At 39.4% G+C, this 22,993-nt stretch overlaps 1 non-coding gene across 1 annotated transcript; it reads left to right on the top strand.

Moving 5' to 3' along the window:
- Positions 1-6,770: 6,770 nt before the first annotated feature.
- Positions 6,771-6,873, top strand: LOC138836747 (U6 spliceosomal RNA). The gene has a single exon (XR_011375037.1). It is a non-coding gene; the product is annotated as a U6 spliceosomal RNA (small nuclear RNA).
- The last annotated feature ends 16,120 nt before the right edge of the window (positions 6,874-22,993 follow it).

Below are 22,993 nucleotides of genomic sequence, written 5' to 3'. Positions count from 1 at the left end.
ACCTGTGACCGAGAGGAGAAGATGAAGAGAGAAAATCCTTCTCAGAGATAACAGCTATAAAGAACATTGGGTAGATAATTTATAAATTCAAAACTTTGGAATGACCCTGTTAAGAAGTCACATTGTCCAGATGAAAAAATGAAGAAGAAAAGAAAGAAGGTGCCAGTCGCTTCTCACTGTAATCCCAGCTTCTCAGGAGGCTGAGGTATAGAGAATCTGAGTTTGATCACAGCAAGTATAGCAAAATCCATGACACTGTTATTTCTAAGAGATCACAGGAAAACCCAGAAGTGGGGCTGTGATTCAAAGTTAATGCACTACCCTTGAGCAAAAGGAGTTCAGGGACAATGCCTAGGCTCATAGTTAAACCCCAGGACCTGCCCCCTCAAAAAGAGCCTGTACCCCCATGTCTTTGGGTATGTATGGATATATTCCTAGAGGTGAAGCTCCAGAGTAGTTATGATGAATGGCATCAAGCTAGGATTTGTATTCAATAAAGTGATTTCATAACAGAGACTGCTTTCACGACAGTGAATAATACAGAGCTCCCCTCTCTGTTCCCAGTGTAGCCTGAAGGTTCCTCTGCATCCCAGGCCTGCTGGAAGAAGTCTCTCTCATTGTCTGGACAGGCAGGCAAAAGCCCTCACTCATGCACAGCTGTGTAACAAACAACTCCATCTGGGTCAGATAGTGAGGATGATTTTGGGCGGGCTCTGAAGGTCAGGAGAAAAAGGTCTCTTTGTACCCCAAACTATCTCTTTCCCCAGTGTTCTGGTTTGACAAGAAGCCTTCATTTGTGCCACCTCCTGTGGCAGGCCAAGTCCTGTGCACTTATCCTGCCTTTGTGAGACTATATTCCGGTGTTCAGATACAGTGCTCAATATAATTCAAGAGTCCTTCTGGCAGACAACTAGGGCACTGAACTTAATTGTTTCATTGCCAGTGATGATGGGCCTATGATGCCTCTCCTAGGTTTCTGGAAGCTTGGGAAATCCAAGCACATGTCTGATATCACAAAGGTCCCTGTCATCTAGGGATGGTGAATCCCATCAGGTTTTGAAACATTTGACCTCTCCTAGTTGGGTCCTGGGTGGCTAGGTTTTAGGGTTGAACACAGTGCCAGGGTGCTGACCATGAGCTCAGTGCAGAAGCCCGGTGCTTTACCATTTTGTGTAACAGCATCAATTCTAGTCTGTGTGTGTGTGTGTGTGTGTGTGTGTGTGTGTGTGTGTGTGTGTGTGTGTGTGTGTGTGTGTGTATGCACGTGGGTGCACAGGGGCACGGGCACATACACCATTCTTGGAGGTTGAACTCAGGACCTGAGCACTGTACCTAGTTTCTCTTGTACAATCATAGCTTTCTACCACTTGAACCACAGAGCTACTTCAGTATTTTTTTTACTTTTGTGGTCCTGAGAATTCAAACCCAGGGTTTCATATTTGCAAAGCACTCTACCCCTAAGGCATATTCCAAGCCCTCTACTTCAGGTATGTTAGTTTGTTTCTCTTTATTTTATTATTGTAGGAGTTGATGTCTTGGCCTGGATGCTGTCCTTGAGCTCTTCAGCTTAAGTCTTGTGCTCTACCACTTGAGCCAAACACCATTTCAGCTTTTCTGGTGGCCCATTGGAGCTAAGTGTCTCAGGGACTTTCCTGCCCAGGCTGGCTTTGATCTATGATCCTCAGATCTCATCCTCCTGAGTAGCTAGGATGAAAGGCATGAGTGACAAGCACCTAGCTTCCACTTCAGGTTTCTTAGTGGTGAACTGGAGATAATACGCTCATGGGACCTTTTGTGTCTGGGATAATTTGGAACCCAGATCCTCAGATCTCAGCTTCCTGGGAAGGCAGGATGAGAGACCTCAGCTATAGACCCCTAGGCTGTGGCATCTGCTGCAAGGGCCCATGGGTCCAAGCGGTGGAGTGCTAACCATGAGCCCAAGAGGTAAGGGTCAGAGCTTAGACCCCTATTTCAAGGTTTATGACTGAGAAAATACAAAACAAAACAATAGTCTGAAGTAGACAACTCACTAGTCTACAGTAATACATAATTTTGTCCCTGCCATGGATACATATATGAGCCTCAATATTCTTGTCTGCATAATCATCTCAGTGGGGAGATCTTACAAGGACTCAATGAAAGAATGCACCTGGTGAAGAACACAGCACATGGCACTCTTTGTATGATTAAGAACACAGCATCCTATGAAAGACTCAGCACCCAGCACCCAATGCACGATTCAGCACACTGCAACCTGTGAAGGACTCAGCACATAGCACCATGTGCAGTACTCAACACAGACTACCCTATGGATGACTCACACATAGCTCTGTTCCACAAGCTGTCATTAGACTTAAGGCACTCTAATCAATATCACCATTCTTTGAGGAACATTTCACAAACCACACAAGTTCACACCTAACAGTTTAGTGGGATTTTTTTTTGGAGGGGGGGGGGGTTAGTCATGGAGCTTGAGCTTAAAGCTTGGGGATATTATTGTTCTAATAACATTTGCAAAAGGCTAGAACTCTACCACTTAGAGCCATATTTCAAAGAGTCTAGCAGACTTCCTGTCAAGTTTTAAAGCCCCAGAGAGGCCAGGATATCGGGGGTAAGCCAGGGTAAGCCAGGATGATGGGGGTAACCCATGGAGCTGGGTTGCAGCAGTTTATATCTGACTAAGTCAGGCTATGTTGCAGCTGTCAGCACCAGACTCCTAGCTTGCTCTTTCATGTGGTATTTGAAGTTCTGTCCTTCTATAGTTGCCGTTAGAACACTGTACCTCTTTTTGGAGGCAGTCCTGGGGCTTGAATAAAGGTTTTGACACTGTCCCTAAGCATTTATGCTCAAGGGTAGAACTCAATTGATTGAAAGACAGCAGAACTTCTGGGTTTTCTGTTTATGTGGCACTGAGGAATCGAGCCCAGTGCTTCATGCTCACTAGGTGAGCACTCAACAACCGAGCCCCAGGAGTGAACAGGTATAAATAGAGATTGATGTATATAAGCATTATATACACAGAAAGATGTCTGCATATTATTAATTTATAGATATTACTACCAATTATTACTTATTAAATTATTAATGATGTGTCCCAGTTAACAATTAATAAAGCATTAACTAAATTACTCAATATCCTTTTATTGTTTATCACATATGTACATATATCCATACACATAATTTCATATTTAATAGAATGAGACAGATATATATACATCGTTGAATTATGCATCATGTGTTACTTCCAATTATTAGGTATTTATGTTTCCATGCAATTTTTATTCTGGTAATAATAAAATATTAAACTTAATCCACATCCTATAATTTTAGTGTCTAATTTTATCCTAGAATGATTCACTACTAATTCAATCTCCTTTTCATTTATTGTAGTGACAATTCTTCCACCTATGACATTTTTTAGATTTATGACATCCTATTACATATAGATTTGCATATATTACATATAGATTTTCATCTGAATTATACATCCTACCTGTCACCAAGCACTTTCAAAGAAAAAGAAAACATGTGTCACGCTCGGCTTCTTACTCAAAGATTACATTTTTTGGCAGTGGTGGGATCTAACTCAGGGCCTAGAAGGCTCAATTCATGAATGGATGACTGTCAGCACAGCAGCTTCTAGGCAATTCAGCTGCCAGGCACTTTCCAGGCCCTGAAATAGAACCCCGTATGCTGACCCCATATTGTGCTTAGTGTACTTATTCATTTTATTTTGGTTTTATTCATTTACTTACCACATATTTTATTGACTGTTATTACACATGAAATATTTATTACATTTATTACATAGGATATAGATTTGCCTATGTATGAAACTTCACACCTGATACCAGGTCTTTCACAGAAAAGGAAAACATGTGTCACCATTGGCTTCTTACTCCACAATTCAATTTTTGTATGTGCTGGCATCTAAAGTCACAGCCTACAAGGTCCAATTCATGAATGGATGAGTGTCAGCATGCCAGCCTGAGGCATATTGAGCTCACAAGCATTTCCAAAACTTGAGATCCAGCTCCAGAGTTGACAAAATTAGAACAGATAGACATGCAGATGGTAGTACACAAATAAATATTGATTTTTATAGAGTGCCAGAGATGTCTATACATTATTCGGTTACATAGGCTACATTCCTATCAATTCTTGGGTATTTCGTATACCTCCATGTAATCAATATTATTGTTTTCATCCTTAATTATTAATTAAATCAACCACTGCCCTGGAATTATTGTGTCCATGTAATTAATAGTATTCTTTGAATGTGTCAAAAATATTCATTAAAATCCATTGGCCTACTAAAATCACTCTATTTATATAGTAGTATTCAGAAACAACTAATTCAACCTTGCCATTCATAATATTCCATCGGTATTCCAGTGAATAAGAAGGAGACTCATAGGATCTCCATCCATTGGTAGGGGTCAGGACCCGGCTTCAAACTCAGGGCCTATATTGCCATGTTGGCCTATGGCTTCCCTGGTAGCCCGCCAGCCTTCAGCAATACCAAGTTACCAACATTCTTCAACCGTGTCAATCAGAAGCAGGATGGTCACCTTGCAAAGAAAACAAATGTAAAACTGGTAGCCATCTGTAAGTTGCTAGTTTTTTTTTTTTTGCTCTGGGGCCCTTGGCTGACTGAGAAGTGGGAGACAGTCTTCCTGCTCTGTGGTTGTGTGAAGAACATGTTGGTGTCCTGGCACACTGCAGAAGGCCTCATGACTGGGGAGTGTTCCCTTCTTTCCTCCTGACATCCAAGACCAATTCTGGCTTTTTCTTGAATGTGCTACTGAGGAGTCAAACCCAGGGCTTCTTGTATCCTAGACAACACTCTCTCACTAAATCACATTCCCAGCCCCCTCATCTTTTTCTTAATGGTAGTTTTTACATAAGTATGCTACCATTTTATGTCCTCAATTTTAATTTTCTGAATATTGGTTACTTCTAAGAAACCTGATCTTCTCTTCCCCTGCTTGGTTTGTGACTGTTCCTGCATTGGCCTCATAATAAAATGTAAATAAAGACTGCTGAGGATGACCTGCTTTAGGCAGATGGCTGCAAAGATTGTTGTGCATAGTTGTTTGTTAACACTCCTGGACCTTGAATTCAGGATCTGGGCACAGTCCGTGAGCTGCTTTATTGATGGCTAGCCCTCTAACACTGGAGTCATATGGCTATACTTCTTGCTTTGTTGGCCCTGAAGTTGGACAGGGTTCTCAAGGACTTTTCTGCCTAGGATGACTTTGACCATGATCCTCCTATCTCAACCTTGTAATGAGAAGTGTGATATATATAATCAGATAGACCTGTATTTGCATTTTGTATTAGATCTTCTTGAGGAATGCAGCTGCTATTCTACTCTCCCTTGAGCCCCAGACACTCCTGGATCTGGAGCTGAAATTAACGACCCTCTGGCAGGGAGTACCTGACAAAGTACACATTCCAGATCACTTTCCCCTGTGCCTAGGATCAGAGATAGTAGCTGCTTGGCAAAACCACTTCCCCTGGGTCGGGGTCAGAGATAGTGGACATCTGGCAACCACTTCTCCTAAGTTACCCTAGAAGTACAGTCTAATTAGTTTAGAGCACAATATCTTGTTAGCCTGACCAGTTATTAGCCCCAGCCCTTTTCCCACTTTGTATTGCACCAATCATCTGCTAGAATTATGATTTAAATTTCCCACGTGGTATATTAATTCATTGCCAATACATACTGAGGCCTTACCCCTACCAAAGAACATATAAAAAGTGTTGTAACCCTGTGCTTGGGGTCTCTCTCTGCAATCGGACATCAGTGCACAGAGGGGTCCGTGCTCGAGCTCGTCAATAAAAGACTCATTGCCGCTTGCATTGATCTTTGGTCCCTGGTGGTCTTTTGGGGGGGCTCCAAGTCTCCGGGCATTATAGTAAGTATCAACGAGGACTTCTGAGAGCCACTGGTGCCTTCCTAATCATTGGTCTTGCTGATGTTCTTGAAAGACCAGTGAGTCCCTATCCTCGGGTTGAAGTGGAGGGAGCTGGAGCCCACAGTTCGAATCCTGGTCCTGCCATCTCCAAATGGCAGAAGATCCTAAGAAACTCATTCCTATCCATATGAATACCAATGGAATGTGATGTCATGATTGAATGGGAAATTCTTAAATGATTCTCGGATAAAATTGTAAACAATTAGATTATAATACACTGATCAATTTTAATTAGTACTTATGAAACATTTAAACAATCACATTCATTAAATGGAGGCATAATGAAATATCTCAGAACTGGGTGTCACATAGTATAGGGGTGCCATTTTTTTCTGCCAGGACTTATTTGTTAATTGTTATATCCCATTTTCTGAGTGTAATTTGGTATATGAAACTAGGATATATTATAAATCAATTATTCAAACAGTTTTTTATCATAATATAGAGATAAATCCAAATTATATATATATATATATAAGCAAATTCCCCAAATTAAATATATTTAAACCATTAAAACTTTTAACAAAACTTAACACTTGCTGCAGTGTTCATTATGACAGGAGCCTTGTATAGAATAATTGAATTCCTCCTCCTACACATCTCTTGAACAACAAATATCTGTAATTATTTTGTTTTTGACATGTCAATCTTGACTTTATTCTTAAATGTGTGCTTATGTAAGAAGTACATGGCTTTAAATTTCATGAAAATTCTTTTATACTTACTTTTTGTTGAATTGTCTAGTTTAAGAAAATCAATTACACTTTATATATAAAACATGTTCTATGCTCCATTCAGCATGGCGTACTCTAACATTAGAACGATACAGAGAAGATTTGAATGGCCCATGCACAAGGATGATAGGCAAATTCCTGTACCATTCCATACTTTTACAACAACAGATGTTGGAGGGGATGTGGCCACAAGGGAACTGTACTGCACTCTTGGTGGGAGTGTAAAGTTGTTCAACCACTTTGGAAAGTAGTATGGAGGTTCCTCAAAAGACTCCACATAGAACTCCCCTATGACATAGGAATCCCACTTTTGGGCATTTACCCAAAATATCACAAACAAGACGGTACTAAAACTATCAGCACAATTATATTTATTGCAGCATTGTTTAAGATAGCTAAGATATAGAACCAACCCCGATGCCCCTCATCAGATAAATAGATCAAGAAAATGTGCTATTTGTACCAATGAAATTCTATGCCTCCATAAGAAAGAATGGCATCGCCCAATTTGTTAGAAAATGGAAAGACTTGGAAAAAAATTAAGTGAAGTAAGCCAGGTCCAAAGAAACATAGGTCCCAGGGTTTCCCTAATTTTAATAACTAATATATGTTTGGAATAAGCAGAAAACGTCAAAATCTATGCACATATGACCAGATAAGATGATGTTAAGGGAAATGAACGCCCAAATAGGAACACAAGTTTTTTTTTTTTTTCTTACTATTGTTTCGAACGTACTTATAACAGTCTCTGTGTTTTTTTGTTTCTTTATATGTTCCTCCCTCATGCTATAACCCCTGTTTTCACTGTATTTGAATTTGGTGTGCCCACCTCTTGTATATACGCTCCTCTAATTTGTGAAGAGGAAGGAAAAAATAATGCTTAAGTAGGGATTCAGATTGACCCATTGTAACAATGAGATGCACAAGAAACTATGGTGGAAAATGAACTTTACAATTTAGGCAGGGGAAGAGGGGAGGGGAGTTTACTTGTAGAGGTTGGAGGGAAGGGATGGTAAAGGGAAAATAAAGGAGGAGGTAACAATCCTTTTTAAGAAATGTACTCATTACATGCTCATGTAAATGTGACCTCTCTGTACAGTATTTTTAAAATAAAAAAGTATGAAAATGTTCTGAGATGGGAGAGTTTATTTCCTTTATTTTACTCATACAATATGGCTAACAAAGAAATTAATGCAAAAAACTGATATCAAGGTATTTTGAATGAATGTGTGTGTGTGCACGTGCACATGTTCTCATGCACTTCCATGTATGTTGGTGTGCTCACAGTTTGAAAAAAGGGCTTCAAAGTCTTGCTAGGCCTTTCCTCTCTAGATTGGTGAGCTACTATATGAGCTACATCTCCATTCCTGGCCCGTTGCTAACTCATTGAAATTTTTGAAAAAATAATCTCATGAATTTATTTTGCCCTGATTGGCTTCCACTGCTATCCACAGTTCTCTGGCTCCTGAGTAAATATGCCGAGTAGTTAGGATTACAGGTGTGATCAACCAGCACAAGGCTTTCAGAGTAATTTTAAAAGTAGAAGAAAGTTTACTTCACAGGGGCCTGTTTTATCATCTCCTACTTTTAAAGCATTTTGGAGTGATTATTTGTGAATATTTTTTTCGTTTTTTTGGATTCTTAAGAAAGTAAGTGATGATATTTAAAAGTTTAGTACTTTATAAATTGGAACCTGGAAAAATGGGACAGAATATATTTGTCTTTCTTATAAGCTCAGCTCTGTGCATGATAACCCAATGTCACCTACATAGTCTGTGTTGAAGACAAAATGTAACAGAAAACAATCACCATGGGCAATAATTGCTATGGTATTATTTCTTGGACAATATGAATATTGAATTGAGAGTGTAAGAGAATGGAGAGATTTTACCTACCTTTTGTTTATTGCTGAAAGACTTTTGGAAACTTTGACTCATTTTCTTCCTCACAGTGCGTGTTTGGGCCATGCACTTACTGCCTTTAATTACAATTTTTCCCAACACTAAAATGGTGATAACATTAGCATTATAGAAAATGTTATCTTAAGAATTAAGGAAAATAAAACTTGTGAAATACTTAACATAAACTTCCATGAATGAGTTCTGAGTTTAGCCAGCAGTTTTTTTTTTTAAATACTAAAAAGAATGTGATAAGTATTACAGAAACCATTGCATATAGTGAGCAAACAGAAGTAATGTTATCTATTGACCATACTCTTCTTCCAAGGAAGCCAGGTGGATTATTTCTCATGCTGTAAATCAAACTGGTTATCTTATGTCTTGATAGTGTAAAAATATCAGGGACAAAATAATGAAGGAATGTTGTAGACTGGGTGAAGTTCATATGAAAATGTGCAAAACTGATAAAACTTCAAATATCTGAACATTATTTTGTGTTTTACATTATTTAAGGTACATTGAAAAGTTAAGAAAGACCTAAAAGAATGGATTCTCTTTTCGATGTCCTATCATCGGTTCTTGGATGAACACTTTCCTCATTCTTGTAAAGGCATCATCAGATGAGGGGAAGTATATTATTTTTTGTTTGCTTCTGTCCATTTATTCTTCATTTGAAATCTGAACTACTTGAGACTGAAAGAAAACAAGGAAATTAGACACGCAGTCTTTGGAAAAAACAATCATTGTGAAATAAATAAAATGCATACAGCCTTATAAAAGTCTGACTAAAGTGAGTTATATAGTCTCAAGCATAAACAGAAAATGATTAAGCAATATCATGTTATTTAAAATTGAAAATGTTAGGAGTTGCTTAATATTGTTGCTTTCTAATATCTTGAATTAATTATTGATTTTGTATTGAAAGATTAAAGATGATATTAACAAGAAACTTGATTAAAAGTGTACAAAAGTTCTGAATAGACATGTTCTCCTTAAAGCCCTGAAAATTTACAGTGGGTTTACAAAGTTATTTAATACCACTTCTATGCTGGTTTAATTATTTTTGAGCAGAAGTCATTACAGAAATGTAATTCAAAATTACTATGATACTACTTCATAATTATTGTAACTGTAAGGTCCGTTCCTGGATGGCGAGCAGACTCCACCCTCCTCACAGCAAACTCTCCACCTTGTATCTGCGTTTGGCAACTGGGACACCTGGAAGAGGTCACATCTGAATTTGATGTGCCCACAACTTTCTCTGCCCATACCCTAGATAAGGCCTAGCCCAGGCCCAGAAGCTCTCTCTGCTTTTCTAGCTCTTTCTCAGCTCTCTTCTCTGTCCTCTCTCTCTCTGTTCTTTTCTAGCTCTCTCTGCTCTCTCACTATTCTCTCTCTCTGCTCTCTCTCTGTTCTTTTCTAGCTCTCTCTGCTTTTTTCTAACTCTTTTCTAGCTCTTTCCTCTCTCTTTCCCAGCTCCCTCTCTTTCCCAGGCCTTTCCCAGCCACGTGGAGTGCCAACCTTGCCTGGTCCCAGCAGGTCTACTGAATAAACCTACCCAGTACCTGAATACTGCGTGCGTGGTGCTGTTCTTACTCAGCTACCTCATTTTAAAAACCTAACAGTAACTTTTATCAAAAAAATCAAAGGAATCAGGTGTGGTGGTAAAGGCTTTTAACTCCAAGCATTTAGGAGGTTGGATTTAAGTCTAAGGCCAGTCTGGAGTACTGAAAAGAATAAAAACCTGCCCTTTATTACCTTTTAACAAAGGTAATAATGCTGAGAGTGTGGAGAAAAGGAAATTTTCTACACTCTTCAACAAAATGCAGGTTAGTATTCTCCTTGTAGAAAGTAATATGCAGCTTTCTAAAGAACTCCAAAGTTGAAATATAATCTGCCCCAACAATCAAGTGATTATTTCTCTATTTGTAACTTAAATATATGTGCAGTTCATTGTAATCATCATTCACAACAACAGCCAAGATATAAATCGAAGTTCAGTGTTCAACTACAGACTAATAAAGCAACTGTGGTACATGCACAAATATCTTTTTCTGTTTCATCCTTAAAATAGCAAGCGACTTCTCCCATTAGCGACAACTTACAATGACCTGAAAGATGTATTCTTTTTTTTTTTTTTTTGGTCTGTCGTGGGGCTTGAACTCTGGGCCTGGGCGCTGTCCCAGCTCTTCAGCTCAAGGCGAGCGCTCTACCACTTGAGCTACAGCGCCACTTCCGGTTTTCTGGTGGTTTATTGGAGATAGGAGTCTCACGGTCTCTCCTGCCCGGGCTGGCTTTGAACCGCGATCCTCAGATCATAGCCTCCTGAGTAGCTAGGATTACAGGAGTGAGCCACCAGCGCCCGGCTGAAAGATGTATTCGAAATGAAGAAAAATGTAGTCTGCTGATCTTTGTAAACACACACACACACACAAACACACACAAACCAACATCAAAAATTAAGACAGAAATTTTTAACAAGTAAAGCAACGTGGAATTGTTGGGACATTTAGGTCACAATGTTGAAGATAGTAGATATACAGAATGAATCAGTATAGAGTTGTAATGTACAACATGAGGATACAGGAGACAACACTGGCCTTACATGGTTTCCCTGATTTGCAATATCTAGTATATGTCTGAGTCAAGCAGAAAAGGTCAGATAAGATGATGTTAGGGAAATGAACCCTAAGATATGTATTCTTTTTTTTTCTTTCATGCGATTGTTTCTAACACATTTATAAGACTATTTCATTGTTGTTTGTATGTTCCTTCCCCACAGTATAACCCCTGCTTTCACTGTATTTGATGTCGGTATAATTTGTGGAGGGGTAGGGGAAAAACAAATCGTTTAAATAGGGATACAGGTGGACCCATTGCAACAATGAAATGTACAAGTCGTTATGTCGAAAACGAACTTTACAATTTTTGTGGTGGGGGAAGCGGGTAGGATTGGGTGGGGGGCGGAGGGAAGATGGGAAGGGGTGGGAAGGGGAAACAAAGGAGGAGGCTACAATCTTGTTAAGAAATGTACTCATTATCTTGCCTGTGTAATTGTAATCCCTCTGTACAGTATTTTCACAACTAAAAAAAGAAATGAATGAAGCTAAGTAAGTAGGAGTTGTTCTTATGAGTAGGGGTTGCTCTTTTTGTTGTGCTTCCCTCAGTAATGGATAAGATGAACATAATGTTGCATGCTCAATATAGAACAAAATGTCAAATTAAAATACATGATATTATCCTTGGTGTAAACTAATTATTGCTAATAAAGGAAACCACGGGACCTATGTTTCTTTGTTTAGTTTACTTCACTTAATATGATTTTTTCCAAGTTCTTCCATTTCCTTAAAAATGAGATGGTACCTTTCTTTCTGATGAAAGCATAGTATTACATGTACGTATATCTCTCTGGTGTGTGTGTGTGTGTGTGTGTGTGTGTGTGTGTGTGTGTGTGTGTGTGTGTGTGTGTGTGTGTGTGTGTGGTGTGTGTGTGTTTCACTTTCTTGGTCCATTCATCTACTGAGGGGCATCTGGGTTGATTCCATATCTTAACTAGGGTAAATACTACTGTGATAAACATAATTGGGCTGGTAGCTTTAGAGTGGCCTTGTTTGTGGTCACTAGGGTAAATGCCCAGAAGTGGAATTACTGGGTAATATGGGAACAGTATTGTGTACATCAAGGATAATATTAATAGTTGAGCAGAATAGCTCAATAGCTATGTACATATGACTCTATAAGAACAACTTTTTGTTGTTCTTAATGTACTACGTGATTTGTTTTTATCCTTTTGTGTTTTCCCCACCTATGGTTTATCGCCTGAAGTCACTGTATTTTAATCTGATGCCCTGGGTATTGTAAATATGTTGATTTGAACTTGGGAATGGAAAGAGAAAAAACAAAATGGTGAGACAAAGGTCAAATGAGTAACCTATGCAACTGTCATACTCACAAGACAATATGTTGGAAATAATCTTGGGGGGGGCGTTGGAAGGGAAGAAGGTAAAAAATTGAAGGGGTAACAAGTTAGAAAAGAAATGAATTCCTTGCCTTACTTGTGTAAGTATAACCCCTCTGTACTTTACCTTAACAATAGAATTTAAATAAAAAATAAAATATATGAGAGCAGCAATAAAGGAGATAGGAAAGGGGGAAATACTGTAGTACAGTGCAGTAAAACAGCTGTGGAGACCAGAAATTTTACTTTTACATAGGAAGGAATAAACTTGCACACAGATTTTCAGCCTCATGTCAGTAATTAAAAAGGGAAAACAAAATGCACAATCAGCAAACCAATATAGATAAAATAGAAAATTAAGCAAGTTGAAGGGATGACTTGGACCAAGAATAACAAATGACACAATTAGGTAACAAATAACAAGCTGGTAAGTTTAAAAAGTATTACCCATAATTCTATTAAATGTTGTTTACATCACAATTTGTTAGCACTATAATTCAAATCACAGTTAAATAATATATCATTTTTATAATGGTATTTATTTTTGATTTCTTAATATTGAATGTTTAATATATAATTTTAATTTTAGCAGCTATAGAAAAGAAGAAAGTTAAACTAATTTTAATGATATATTTCATGAATTGTAAAACTGAGAACCATTAGAATTTATACAAAAAATTTATCATTATTATTTTATTTCTGTGAATTAATGTAATAATTCAAAGTGTATTCTACACTTAACACTCATCTTAACATCAAATAATAAATTATTGCACATGACTCGGTTTTCGGTGGAAGGATTCAGAACTGTGGTAAAATTCACACCACACAATACACGAGGGAATGACCCCTCTCATCTTGTTTAAGTTGTGGAAATTTGATTTCTACATGAATGTTAAATTCCTGTCTAGGTGACATTTATACAAGTATATACAATTACATGCATGAGGAGTACTTCAGATGATACTTAAAAGTCATATTTATTAATTAAATTTTTATGATTTTGTACCAAATAAATAATTATAGAGAGACTGAATTTCTGATTAGATGATGGTGCATGTGGGCCAGATTATGCATATTGAGGCTTCTTTTATATTCCTGATATTGTTTCTACAGTTAGATTTAATTTTCCTTAACTGGGTTAAGTGTATTATATTGGATATATGAAAGTAATTCTTTGCCATTAATCCTTTGCCAGTTGTCTAATACTAATATAATTTATCCATGAGTTAGAAGTAATGGAAATAACAACAGATATAAGCAAGATAAATCAGTCTGAAATAGAAAAGTATTTTCACCTTTATTTTGATAGCTGGTCCTCTTTTACACTACAGAATATTCTTGGGAAAATGTGCTCCAGGATGGCCACAACTGCAGAATATTATGGTTTGATCTATCATAGAAGAAGGAAGGATGCGGAACCTCCCTTCCAAAAGTCTGCTCCCAGGGATGTGATCTGCTTTATGGTGGTTACTTGAAAATGAACATTTTTCACAGTCAACCTTGAAAAGCCATCTTGATAGACCATTTCTGTAAGTGGATTACTACAGAGTTATTCATGGCTTTGTAAGGATGCCAAATTGCCTCATTTTGAGACAATTTAACAGGAATTTATTCACCAGTTCTTTGTATCTTTCAGGGAAAAACCAGTTGACTCTAGGCCAGGGAAGCACTGAGGCCCAGAGAAGCTACTACCTTGAATAGTAATCCTAGACCTCTAAAACTAAACATACACAAACATACACACACACACACACACACACACACACACACACACACACACACACACACACACACACACACAAATCAAACAACCAAACAAACAAAAAAATTCCAGTTAGTACAGCCAATCAGGTCTGCTATCACAACCTACTTAAAGTCAGGCAAAAAAAGCGAAGCTGAGAGTTATTTAGATGATAACTAATATATTTTTTATGAGGCAGACTGAAATGAGACCCCAGAAAGAGGGTCAGGAAAACTGATCAGAGAGACTAAAATTGGTCACACAAAGATTGGAAAATAAAATTCCTTGCAGAACAAATAAATCATAGAAAGCCTGCACATATAAGAACAAGACAGCAGACCAAATTCCAGAAATGCACATTTACTTAGAGGTCAGCTTAATGAATTATCAATGGAAATATTTGAATTCTTAAATATTTGACAACATGTGGAAGAAGGCTGAAGAGAAAGAAAATGCCATCACTCTGTTAGGAGGTCCAAGATCACATTAGGAAGTAATCAAGCACAGATTTGTAATAAAAAGAGTAAATAATTATTCCAAATGAGGGCTTCATTAGTTTTGATCTAACAGTTCTTGATGTAGGTGCTAGCAATTACCATACAATTGATCCAGTCCCACAGCTGAGTTAATACTGACTGCAGTATTCCCACATGAAGGAAAAGAGAAAATTTTAAAATGTCTGATGAAATGAGTAGAGGGTGAAGTGTTCTAATAGTGATATCTAGGTTTAGACACAGGTGATGAGGTCGATTTTCTTTTCTAAAAATCCCCCATTTTTAGCCTGGTGCCAGTGGCTCACAGCTGTAATCTTACCTACTCAGGAAGCTTTGATCGGAGGATGGCGGTTCAAAGCCAAGTTAGGCAGGAAAGTTCCTGAGACTTATCTCCATTTAACCACCAGAAAACAAGAGGTGGCACTGTGGCTCAAAAGGTGGAGCACTCACCTTGACTTGAAGAGCTCAGGGACAGTGTCCAAGTCCATACTTCAAGCCCCTCGACCAACAACAAAAATCTCCCTTTTCTTGGACGGCCTACATCTTTTCCTAACATTCAACAAAGAAGCCATTTTATCAACCACTACATTTAAGTCCTATTCTAGCTACTGCAAATAGAATGATTTGGTATCCTATGTCAAAAGTTTATATTTGCAGAAACAAATAACAACAGTGGTAAGTTTTTTTTTTTCCAGTCCTTGAACTCTGGTCCTGGGCCCAGAACATGGTTATGCTGGTAGTTTTCATGTGAGCTTGTTAGTTATTTATTGGATTCCTGCCAATGAGGGTAATTACTGGGTCTAAAGGGAGATGTATGTTTAGTCTTTTCAGGAAACTCCGTACTGCATTCCACAGTGGTTGAACAAGTTTAGTTTCCCACCAACAGTGTAATACAGTTCCCAATTGGTTACATCCATGCCAGTACTTTCTATTGCTAGTTTTCTTGATAATGGCCATTCTAATTGGGATGAGGTAGAATCTGTCTTGTTTACTTGTAGATTTGTGGGCACCTTCTAGCTACCATGAATGAATCCATGAAATCTATATTGCTCAGAGTCTGCATTCCTTTCTCTTTTCTCTTATTTTTATTAAGAAGATCTGTTTTAATGCTTATCAAAGAATTCTCTTTCTTTGGTGAGTCCCTATGTGATTTTGGGAAGTGTGCAATTCTATCTTCATAGAATGTGTTTGATAATTCCCTTTCCTTTTCCATTCCATTGAAGAGTTAGACCTGCATATTGTATGTTCTCCGCAGGCCTTAATTTCATGGTAAATTCATTGAATCCTAGCTTTTTCTGGAATGGGAAGTGGTTTATTGACATTTAATATTCATTACTTCTTATGTGTTACTTCTTGCTTCAGATTCAGTATAGGAAAGCATCAATTTGTCCAGGATTCTCCAGATTATTGGCATAAGGTTTTCAAAGTACTCTCTTATAACAGTCTCAATTTTGCTTATATCTGTTGTGTTGTCTCATTTTTGTCTCTAATTTTCTCTATTTGAGTGAGTCCTCTTATTTTTTTATTATGAAAGTGATATAAAGAGGGTTCATTAGAGTTACATAAGTAATGAGTACATTTTTTTTAAGTGTTAACACTTCCCCATTTTTTCCTGCTTCCCCCAACCCTGACATCCCACTCCACCAAAGTTGTAAAGTTAATTTCTAACATGGTGTCTAGTGTATATCACTTTTGCTTTGGTTAATCTTTGTGCCACCATTTCTGTGATTTTTCTCCCCTTTCTCCAAATCAGATAAACATGTATAAGACAAAGCGTACAGAAATAAAAAAAACAGTGAGTACAAGGAATAAACCAAAGGGTAAAAACTAAATATAAATAACCCAAAACAGCTCACTATACAATCATCTTGTATACATTTCTTGGAGCTCATTTCGATAAGCATCATTTTATATGGTGATATGCATATTGCTTTTGAGCAATTGTGAATATTGTAGACATATTCTATTGTTTCCAAAGGAGTGAAAATCAGTGGCCTATGATTCTTTGGATCTTGCTTGTTTGACTTATTATATTTTCGAAGTGATTCAATTTCCTTACAAATGGGGCAATGCCATTAATTCTGATGGAAGCATAGAGTTTTGTTGTGAACGTATATGACATTTTCTTGATCCCTCATTGCTGGCTCATAAGGGAGGTCTATTGAGGAACCTCCATACTTCTTTACAGAGTATTTGAACAAGTTTACATTTTAACCAATACTTTAGTAATGTTCCTTTTTGGTCACATCCCGACCAGCCCAGCATCTGTTATTTTTAGTTTTCTTCATAATGGTCCCTCTAACTGGGGTGAGGTGGCAGCTCAATGTTGATTTGATTCGCACTTCTTTTATGGCCAGAAATGTTGCATATTTATTCATGCGTCTATTGGCCATGCATATTTCTTCTTCAGAGAAGTCTCTCTTTAAATTTTTAGCCCACTTATTAAGAGAGTTGTTATTTCTTGAGGATATGTTTTTATTTGCGGGGGAGTTAACTTTTGGGGCTCTAAATATATTGAGATATGAGGACATAGTGTGTTGCAGAGCAAGTAAAGATCTTCTCCCAATCTGCTGGCTTTTTATTTACTTATCTATATAAGTTCTCTTCTTAGTCAGACTTGGTATGGTTGTGTCAAGTCTGTTAATTTATTGAAAAAACCAACTCTGGTTTTTTTATTCTTTCTAAGTTTTATTTTGTCTTTATTTATTTATTTCTGATTTTTTTTACATTTGTTTCTGTCTACTGCTTTGGGTTAGGGCTTGCTCCTGTTTTCAAGGAGTTTGAGGTACATAATTAACATATTTATTTGAGATTTCCCCAATTGCTTGAAGTAGGCACTCAGAGCAATAAATTTTCCTCTTACTACAGCATTTCCTGTGTCCCAGAGAAACTAGTATTTTATGTGTTCATTTTTGTTAAATTCCAGAAACTTTCAGTTCTTTTCTAATCCCTTCAGTGTCCCACTGGTCATTCAACAACGTGTTATTCAGTCTTCATGGGTTTTACAATTTTTTTTGCTTTAGCTGTTTAATTCTAAGTTTATTCTGTTACAGTCTGACAAGATATGGGAATTCAATTAATTTTTCTTTCAATTTGGACAGAATTTCTGAGTGACATAGGATATGTTCTATTTTGGATAATCTTCCATGAGCTGCTGTGAAGAATGTATATTCTGATGATGGTCGTATATTCAGTAGATGTCTGTTAGGGCTAGGTGGTCAATGTAGTAATTTAAGTCTGTAGTTTCTTGGTTGAGTTTTTCCTGGATGGTTGGTCATTCATGGATGACAATGATGTGTTGAGATGTGTTTTTAGGTTAAGTAGTATTTGGTTGATGATGTTTAGACATATTGTATCCTCCTAATTGAGTGTTGTCTTTATCAATATGTAATGTCTCTTTGTACTAATTTTAATTTAATTCTACTTTATCTTATGTTAGTAATTCTACTGCAGCCTGTTTATGGTGTCCATTTGCTTGAAAATTTTCCTTCCAGCCTTTCAGTTTCAGTATGTGTTTGTTTTTGTCAATAAAATATGTCTCTTGTAGATGCTAGATGGATACGACGTGTTTTTTGATACCACTATTTAATCTATGTCTTCTATTTGGAAATTTGAGTCCACTGATGTAGAGAGTTAAGACTGAGAATTGCCTGATAAGTCCTGCTATGTTATACATTTGCTGTTAGGAGCTGTGCTTCATCTACTCTCTCTGATAGGTAGCATTTTACATAATCAGTTGATGTTCTACTTGATCTTCTCTATGTAGGATATATTTGATGAACTTCTATCCTGCTGATTTGGTAGAGATACATTGCTTTAAGTTGCTTTGTAATGAAATATTTTTATATTTCCTTTAAATGTAAAAGAGTTTGGCTTGGCCCCGTATTAACGATTGGTAGATGTTTACCTTTAATGTTTGTCATATATCATGCCAGGCTCTCTTTTTGCCAAATCAGCTAAAAAATCTGTAATTTATCTCACTGTATATCCTTTATAAATAATCAGTCTTTTCTCTGTAGCAGCTTTAAGAATCCTTTCCTTGATCTTTAATGATCCTCTAATGGATTATTATGTAGTGGTTGCTTGTTCAGTTCTAGAATTCTATGTTTGGTATTCTAAAGGTTTCTCTTTTCTGAATGAGCCTATCTCTCTGGATGTTCGGCATGTTCTCTGCTATATTTCTGTAATATGTTTCCCATCCATTTAGTTTCCTGCTCTTCTCATTCTTGATACCTATCTACCCGAAGTTTGATTTCTAACTGAGTCTTGTACTTCTGGCAATATCATTTCTTGTAGGGAGCCAGGGTAAACGCCATTACAAGATGGCGTCCACTCCCTTGCAGCTTTGAGGTAACCACTCCCTTTCAGGCGGTGCTTGGCGGGACGGTGGGTCCTGGGCTTTGCGCATGCGCGAGCCACGTAGAGTCCCCAGCCAATCCCATGGCACCTGGTGACGGTGAAAGGCAGACGACCAATGATAGAAAGACCCGTGTTCCTATTCCCTATATAAGTGTCCATGTTTCGGGTGCACTCTCTCTCGCGCTCAAGCTCTCCCATCAACTAAAAGGCTCTCCAATAAAGCGTGATCTGAGAAGACTCCTGGTGTGGTGTTCGTTCTTCCTCGCTGGTCGAGAAGGCGCGCGCCGCAAAGTGGTGCCGAAACCCGGGACCCGCGCGAGAGGCAGAACCGGAGCCAGAACTCAACACGCGGAGAGGGGACGTCGGTAAGTATCCCCCGGTATGCTGTTCACTGTAGATTTAGATATGTATTGGTTGCTTGCATTGCTTCTTCCTTTGTGGCTTGTCTTTTTGATGGTGCGCACTTGCCTCGAGGAGGGAGGGTTTGATTTAATCCAGGAAGGATGCAAAGTACTAACACGGCATCAGGATAGTCTATCAGAGGCAGCATCCAGTAAAGGGGATGAAAATAGGCCTAAAAGAAAAAGGGAAAAAAGACAAAAGGATCCTAAAGAATTAAAGCAGGAGGGACTGCAGCCCTCACAAAAGGAGAAGGGTCTTAGGGAGGAGGGGGTCTCAAGGAGACCCCCATGCCCTTCTTTAAAAGCAAACCAGTTCTCAGCCCTACATGTGGAAGGGCGGGACCAAGAATGCAGTGAACTTGTGAGTGACTCAGAGGAAGAAATGTTAGAGGAGGAGGGAGAACAGCTCGATCCAGCTGATAGTGAAGAGTTAGAAGAGGCTGCGGCGGAGTGTGAGGCAGACAGATATGGGGGGTGGCGCCCCCTAGGGGTAGGAGTACTACAGCAGCCAGGAAGAGGAAAAGGAGCTGGCCCTCACCCGTCGGCCCCCCGGGCGTTCCCCCTGGCGGGGCAGAGTCACTTTATAAAAGGGAGCACCTGGTCGTGGTTAGCAGCCGCTTTCCCAATCTTTGAGAATCCCATTACCAATGAGAGAATTCTTGAGCCGGTTTCCTACTCCCAGTTAAAAGATTTAGTTGAGGCAGTCAGGACTTATGGGGTGACAGCCAATTATACCACTGCCTTGCTTCGAAGGCTAACTATTAATGCTATGACACCTATGGATTGCTTTGAAGTGGCCCGTACTTGCCTTAATCATGGGCAGTTCCTTGATTTTCGGTCAATTGTACAAGATAAAGCTCAAGCCCAATATAGACAAAATGTCCATGATGGGTACCCGGAGTGGACGGTGGACATGCTTCTCGGGCAGGGACCCTACACAGTAGACCAGACAGGATATCCCTTTGAAGTATACCGCCAGGTAAACGAGATCTTTTACAAGTCCTGGTGGGCCCTCCCAAACAAGGGAGAGATGGCTGGAAATCTAACAAAAATCATGCAGGCCCCTAATGAGCCATTTTCTGATTTTGTTGCCCGTATGCTAGAGACAGCCGAGCGGGTGTTAGGAAATCTGGAAACAGCCATGCCATTTGTACAACAAATCATTTTTGAACAAAGCACCAAGGAATGTCAGAGGGCAATTACCCCAGTAAGAACCCAAAGCCTAGAAGCTTGGTTAAAAGCCTGCAGAGAAGTAGGTGGCCCCCTGACCAATGTGGGGATGGAGGCTGCTGTCTTGCCGGCTGCCGGGGCCGCAAAAGATAGTAAAGGAAAAGGGTGTTTCCGGTGTGGTCAGTTGGGACATTTTAGACAACAGTGCCCAAAAAATGGTGGTCCTGCGCAAAACGTACCCAGGACGCCAAGGACTCCAGGAGTGTGTCCTCATTGTAAAAAGGGAAAGCATTGGGTCAACGAGTGCGGGTCAGTTAGAGACATCAATGGACATTTTATCCCCCAAATTACTCCAAACACTAATTCGGAACAGGAGCCAAAAAACGGGAAGGAGGGCCCTCGTCCCCAGGGCCCGAAAATTTACAGGGCATTTCAGACTCTGGCTCCCGGACAGCAGCGGCAACAACCCCCCAGCCAAAGAGAGCAACCTCAGACTCCGCAGGGTTGGACCTCTGTGCCAACTCCAGACGGGTATTAACACAGCAGATGGGAGTCCAGATTGTGGAGACAGACATGACAGGACCCCTAGATGAAGGCACTGTAGGAATAGTTTTAGGACGCTCCTCCTCCACAATGAGAGGATTAATAATTTTCCCGGGAGTGATTGACCCTGACTATACGGGGACTATCAAGGTCCTCTGCCATGTCCGCCATGGAGTGGTGTCCATTTCTCCCGGGGATAGAATTGCACAGCTCCTGCTTTTGCCTTCTCTTCATGGCAACTTCCCTGCTAAGGAGATAGAGAGAGGAGATAAAGGGCTAGGCTCCACTGGAGTCGACCTTACATGCCTGTCCATAACTTTAGACCAAAGACCCATGCTAACTCTCCAAGTGGAAGGGAAAAGATTTGAGGGACTGGTGGATACAGGGGCAGATCGAAGCATCATCCAAAGAGGGGAGTGGCCAAAGCAATGGCCAACTCAGAAATCCTCCCAGACCTTACAAGTCATGGGCTATGCCGATGCCCCACAGTTAAGTGCAAAAGAATTGACTTGGAAAACAGACGAAGGCCAAGTTGGAAAAATGCAGCCATTTGTGGTAGACGTCCCTGTCAATCTTTGGGGAAGAGATGTGCAGCAACAGCTAAAGCTAACTTTAACTAATGATTATACTGAGGCCAGTCAGAATATGATGAAACAGCAAGGATTTGTGCCAGCCTTGGGGCTTGGTCGGCGTCTCCAAGGACGCAAGGAGCCGATAGAGCCACTTCCTAAACAGGACAGGAAGGGTTTGGGTTTTTCTTAGGGGCCTCTGAAAACAAAGTTTCCACTGAAGGTGCGGTACCCATACCTTGGTTAACACAATAGGCGGTGTGGTTCCTCAGTGGCCCCTCTCTCGAGAAAAATTGGAAGCGGCTCAAACTCTTGTCCAGGAACAGCTGCAGCTGGGGCATGTTGAGCTTTCAGTGTCATCTTGGAATACCCCAATTTTTGTGATTAGATAGGCCTCCGGAAAATGGAGATTATTACATGATCTTAGAGCAGTAAATGCCCAGATGCAAATTATGGGACCCATCCAAAGGGGACTTCCATGGCTCTCTGCGCTACCTCGAGAGTGGCCTATTTTAGCTTTAGATATTAAGGATTGCTTTTTTTCCATACCTCTTTTTGAAAAGAATAGGGAGCGCTTTGCCTTTACTTTGCCCTCTGTTAATTATGAAACCCTGGATGCTCGCTATCAGTGGAAAGTTCTCCCCCAAGGGATGGCTAATAGCCCAATAATTTGTCAATTGTTGGTAGGGGCTGCATTAACCCCTGTTAGGAAAAAATTTCCAAGAGTACGGATTGTCCATTATATGGATGATATCTTGTTGGCTGCTCCCTCGGTAGAGCCTCTTCATAACATGTTTGGGCAGGTAACGGAGACCTTAGCTGATAAAGGACTGATTATTGCCCCTGAGAAGGTGCAACAGACTAGTGTTGTTCAATTTCTGGGAACCTTTGTTTCTCCTACTGAGATTAAACCACAAAAACTTTCCATTCGAACTGGTCATCTTAAAACACTTAATGATTTTCAGCAATTGGCAGGAGATATTAATTGGATAAGGGGGATTCTTAATCTCCCTCGGTCAGAGTTGTTACCTTTATTTGCCATTTTGGAGGGCGACCCTGAAGTCACCTCCTCTAGATCCCTGACACCTTTAGCACTAAATTCCCTACAAAAGGTTGAGGCAGCTTTGTCTAGGGCTCAACTT

This window comes from Dipodomys merriami, unplaced genomic scaffold (assembly GCF_024711535.1).
Source record: "Dipodomys merriami isolate MVZ:Mamm:240054 unplaced genomic scaffold, mDipMer1.0.p SCAF_256, whole genome shotgun sequence".
Taxonomy (NCBI): Eukaryota; Metazoa; Chordata; class Mammalia; order Rodentia; family Heteromyidae; genus Dipodomys; species Dipodomys merriami.
This window is presented reverse-complemented; position numbering and strand designations above follow the sequence as displayed.